Source organism: Oncorhynchus mykiss, chromosome 5 (assembly GCF_057628025.1).
Source record: "Oncorhynchus mykiss isolate SJ-2025 chromosome 5, ASM5762802v1, whole genome shotgun sequence".
Lineage (NCBI taxonomy): Eukaryota > Metazoa > Chordata > Actinopteri > Salmoniformes > Salmonidae > Oncorhynchus > Oncorhynchus mykiss.
Window position 1 is genome coordinate 58,702,533 of NC_143026.1, and position 5,679 is coordinate 58,708,211.

The 5,679-nt window shown below is 41.4% G+C and overlaps 1 protein-coding gene across 1 annotated transcript in view; it reads right to left on the minus strand.

Moving 5' to 3' along the window:
* The window catches only part of apc2 (APC regulator of WNT signaling pathway 2), a 35,303-nt gene extending 31,052 nt beyond the window's left edge, over window positions 1-4,251 (minus strand). Inside the window, exon 1 of the mRNA XM_021603466.3 lies at window positions 4,107-4,251. The gene's annotated coding sequence lies outside the window, so the exon portion shown is untranslated. The remainder of the gene's footprint in view (window positions 1-4,106) is intronic.
* Window positions 4,252-5,679: the final 1,428 nt, after the last annotated feature.

Consider the following 5,679-nt stretch of genomic DNA (forward strand, 5'->3'; position numbering starts at 1 on the left):
CTCCCTCTCCTCAACCAGGCTGTCTCGTTCTTTGTGCACTATTCGGTGGAATCAATCGAATTGTGCTGTAGTAGGTGTCGCTGAAAGACGCACAATGCTCTCACAGTAGGGCAGTAGCTCAGGTGCATTCAAGGTGTTGATAAATGCCTAAACCGTCGAGAAGTCTTTTTCTAGTATAAAGTGCAATGAAATAATATAGTCTACGGATCAACAATGCAGCAGTGCCGTGCTTGTTTATTCCTAGCTATTATTATGGTCCCTTTGGTCAGAAACATACAGTGAAACACAGAGGTGTTGAATGAAAGTGAGTTCCTAAATGACACGACACAGTATTAAAAGGGCATTTTCCATCTCATGAGAAATGCGTCACCTCACCGCCATCTTTCATTAATGGAGAAACCCACTTCCATGGATTGAGCATGGGGTCAGACCAGCCCATACTGACAGTGACGGAGCTTATGGGGTCAAAAGGCCAGGTAATATACTGTCATGCCAATATTCTTAGAGTGAGCCTGGTAGGAGGAGCATCTACTGTAGACGCTCATCCAAAATTAAATCCAGAACATCAATTATTCAGATATTGCGAACGGGCGAGGAAGTCCTGCAATCTGATCAAAATGTAATTTCCTAATGGTGAGGTTTCCAGACACCGATATTTTTTTCTTTCAAAATAGCGTCTTTCATGGCAATTGGACACATCCAAAGCTTACAGAGAGATTGTCCTTGCATGGGAAAATAAGACAGAGCAACCTTATTTGTAGATGTATATCGAGTTTTCGGGGTCTGACACATAGCTAACACAACATACATGTTGTCAGTAGACCTACCTAGCCAGCTCATTGCTAACGTTACAGCTAATGCTAACAGCACAGATCATTGCTAGTCTGGAACTAAATGGCCATCCCAGCCTAGGGACTGGACTGTGAGAGCTAGAGTGTTTCCATCAGCTTGTCACAGCTGGGACTGACTATTCTGTACATGTTCATTAAGTGAGGAATCAATACGGTGTTAGCATTGGAGTTGACTAGAATTCACTTGCCAAAAAGCCTCTCATCGACAGTCTAACTCTGTGCCGAAGTTCTCAAATGACCCAGACACAAAATGATCCGTCTCTCTGGGGACACGTCCTTCAAAAGTGACCGCAACATTTTGTTTTCATCAATTACGTGGATGCTAGATGTAAAGGGTGATATGCGTGTGGTAAAAACAACTCAAGAAGACTGCATAATTAGTGATCTGCCGTTGGCCCTTTGTTTATACAGGCTTACATCATATCATGAAGGGAAAGGCTTTCGCTAGCAATAGCCGTCTACAGGTTCTAAACCATTCATGGGTCCAAATGTCAGACAAATGATGGACTAACTATCTTTAACCTAAGTGGGTCTCCCATAGCAACTAATACAGTAACGATGAGTCAAGAGAGGAGGTTAGCAATGTACAATGTAAAGAGGTGGTAGGCTTCCATAGGTAGAACGGAGGACATTTCCCATTGTTCTAGTGACAGAGGTTAACATCATCCCACTATATCTTCTGTGGATAAGAGATCTTCCATTTGCATTCTGAGTGATGAGCATTCAAATGGTGAGTAGGGCAGGCATTAGTTCACTTCAGCTAATTCTGTCAATAACTTTGGCTCAGAGCTGAAAGGCACTGCCTCAGAGATTGTATCTGAAGCAGCAACAGGAGCAGCATTTCAGCATCCATTATAAGAAAGAAGTCTTTCAGTGATTATGGAAATAAGGCCCTTAGCTGTAGGAGAGACGAAGCAGAGGAGGAAAACAAATAAATGATCGTTCCTGCCTCCCAATCATTGGAAAAGTTGGCTATTTATTTTTAAAGGGAAACTGGCAAATGCATGTCAAACGCATGTCTATATGGTTGTTTCCTCAATGTAGATGACAGGGGTTCTTCCCTATCAGTGACATTGAAGAGAGAACCATAGACATGCATTTGATCTGAGGTTCTGTAACCGACTGTCAAAATAGTCAGAAAATAGAAATCTCTCTGATTAGGTGTTATGCATTTGTAATCTGCCGACATTGCTAAACTTGGATATTCCCTTGAGTGCATCAAGACAAAACACACATCCTTAGGAAAACAAATATATCACAGCTACACTAGACTGGCAAATGCTTCCCTCAATAACAAAGTCATACAAAGACAAATGCTGATAATCCTTCGTACTTATTCTCTGGGCGTGGTTGCCAATGTCAATTCACATAGACCGCTCATGAAAGGTCTATATCCTAATCTCCCTTCAAATATGATGTAAAATGTTTTGGACCTGTCAGTAAAGCCCTTCTCCCTTCTTCTCAGGACTAGAGAATGATGTGAAGTTATGGGAGGCAGGCCAATTAACGCTCTCTTGGTTAAAGCAAATTGACCTGTCAACCTTATTGAATCTCAATTCAAGGCTTGTCGTTGTCCATAGACATCCATACACAGAATAAATAGTGATGCCAACGACATCAGGGCTCCGCTGTTTTCCTCCACAATATCTGACGTGTCAGTTAGTAGCCCACCCCTTCCCTAAAAAAAATCATCACGTTATGTAATATTACATAAGCGCTTTCCATTTTGTTGGGATTTTCAGGCCTGGGGATTACATTTACATTTGAGTCATTCAGCAGACGATGTTATTCAGTGCAACTTACAGGAGCAATTCGAGTTAAGTGCCCTGCTCAAGGGCACATTGGCATATTTTTCACCTAGTCTGCTCTGGGATTTGAACCAGCGACATTTCGGTTACTGGCCCAAAGCTCTTGGAAGATTCCAGGCCCAAGATTCCAGACCTGGCAGTTCTCTCTGTGGTCCAGTTCAGTTCCCCTGGACAGTTTAGCCAACTGCAACGAGGAAGTGAAAACGGTGAGGGAAATAGTAATATTGGATTCCTGGATGTTGGTGTGAAGACCTGGAGACATAGGCCTACACAGATGGTAATAGACCTAATAGGGCACAGCCACACCCGGTAGTTGTATGATTGAAGCCACTCAAAGTATAATCAAAGCCATGGGCACAGTGAGTGGCCAGTCCCTAAGAGACTCATTAGAGTAGGATCTGCACTGGTTACCATTGCTCTGTGTGTGTGTGTGTGTGTGTGTGAGAGAATAAGATCAATGATGCTATATTATTTTCTGCTGCTGGGTTTAATCCCCATGTTTCATGTGTTATATGAAGCCTGTCATATTTAGCTCGATGTGTCTACTGCTTTCCTTCTTCACATACCCTATCTATTTTCTTATGGGTGGGATATTTTGCCCAGAAATGTCACAATCAATTATATTTTACCCTGATGAGGTTCAGGTGATTGATTCAAACAAATGACAAAAATGATACTCCATGAAAATGTGCGTGCAAGCATTCTAATGTAAACGCGATACATTGTTTTTAGCCTATGGATTACACAATGACAGACAATGAAGCCTCCTTCTCATCAACCAGTGTAGGTTATGAATGTCAATCCACTATTGCTTAGCCCGACAACTTTATAAAAAAGGCTCCAACTAGCTGTACGGAAAATAAACTGCATCTATGAAGGAGGACATCACACAACAGCGATGGTCTCGTTTTCTTCCATTGACGACGTCAATGATTCACCTTCCAAATAGGCCACCGTCGAACAAAATGCACCAACATGCACGAATCAATTTCAATGCAAAATATGTCCACGATTTTTTGACTTCGAATGGAGGGTTGGTTATCTGTTTGATAAATAGCCTGCCACTTACCCTTTAGGATAAACCATCAAATTAAGTTACCTGGATAAGCCTACCTATTTCAATCGACCTTGCCCACTACAACCCCATACATGTTCAGGTATTAGGCTACACTATCCAAATACATTGGACAATTGGGGCTCCAAAAGATTGAACATAAAATCTATTCAATTATAAAAGCGTCATGTATATCTTGAACAAACCCACTTTCATGCATTTGCCTGTTTAACATTCTATTCACATCAGGACCACTCTCCCTCCGTGCAGCTCGCGACACAACCAATCTAATATGCAGCATCGTAGATAGAAATAGTATAAAAAAATTATCGTAGATTTAAAATGTTGTCATGTAAGACAATTCTAAGCGTTACAATTGTGTTGGATTCTTACCTCATTTCCCGAGCCGTGTTGATTTCAGTAGGGCGTGGAATGAGAGCGCGGACTCTGTGGGATGGATGCTGAATTCACCACTAGCTGCGTGCTGTGACGCTATAGTCTGATGTCACATATCACAGCCTCTCTCTCTCTCTCTCTCTCGCAATTCCACATAAAAAATATATTTATTTCTCTTGGCAGGCAAATGTTGAATATAGAAGGTATTATAACTATTTTTGAAATACGTTTGACCTCTAGCCAATGTCTATTTCTTAATGTATTGCATAGGCTGCATTCAATGGAAACTTTAGAAACTCTACAAAGCATGAATGCAGTAAACATAGCCATATGGGTTAAAATGATTTAGTTCAGACGTTCGGCGTAAAGAATGGTCAGCAAAGCCTGAACTTTAACTTAAACTTAAAACGTGTGCGTGGAAGTGCGGGACAAGCAAACAGACGTCAGATTTTGTACCCACCTATAATGTTTGCATCTGTGAATTATAATACTGTGCACACTTTTATTGAATCAATGCTCGGTCGTTTTGACGTGTTCTGCTACATGGGCTGCTACATTGCCATGGGCTGTTGTCCATGGTGCTGAACAGGTGGATGGCGCTGCTGCCTTTTCAGATGTTGCTGGCCAGGGTAGCGAGGTGCTGAACGGACAGATCCCCAGTGTACTTTGCCTACCAGGTATTATTTATTCTTATTAATTCACCTGGCCGAACACAGTGAAGATAAACATTAAAGAAGTGCGCATGACCCCATTCATCATTGGTTAACCATGGCCCATTGTTATGGAGGTGGGTGTCGTCTCACTCTTGGAGTTTCTCAGTTTACCACTGGAGCGAGACAAAAGCTCATCTATTGTGTCAGCTGCACCAAAGAAAGGTTGGCTGGGAAGTGGGAATGCGTTTGTGGGAACATTTTTAATGGCCAGACAGTGGCGCCATTACTCTCCTGACACCAATGTGGCAAATTTGTGTGAAGTCCATGACGTACCTCACAATACAATTTATGGTGGCTCTTGCATCTTGCTAACAAAGTTTTGGAGGTATTGACAAGTAAAAAAAAAAATATATATATATTCTTTTGCCATTTCATGTGTGAATTTGAGTTTGAAACAAGGGGTAAAAACTGAAAATGAGGTGTAGCCTAGCCCTAGGATACATGACATGCCACATATAGCCTACAGTAGGTCTACACAGATTCAAGAAGCTATATGGACTAGCACGCCGGGGAGCCCCTATGCTATTTATCATCAGAAAATAGCATCTACTCAATGACACACATTATGTAAGCCCAAAGCACCGCATGTAACAGTATATTACATGGACTGACTGGAAGAACCCGATCTAATCAAAAGCAATCATATATTTTTTGATTGACATGATACTATTCCAGCTTCTCTCCAAAATAAACGGATTGGTTTCACAAACAGGCTATAATCTAATAATCGACGAGTGAGAGAAAAAAAAAACGATCAAAAACAACCCACATGATTGAATTCAGCAATCATATTAGGTGTTGAAAACAACAATTGAAAAAAAATGATCAAGATAAAGACGGAGCCGAATGAGAGGCGT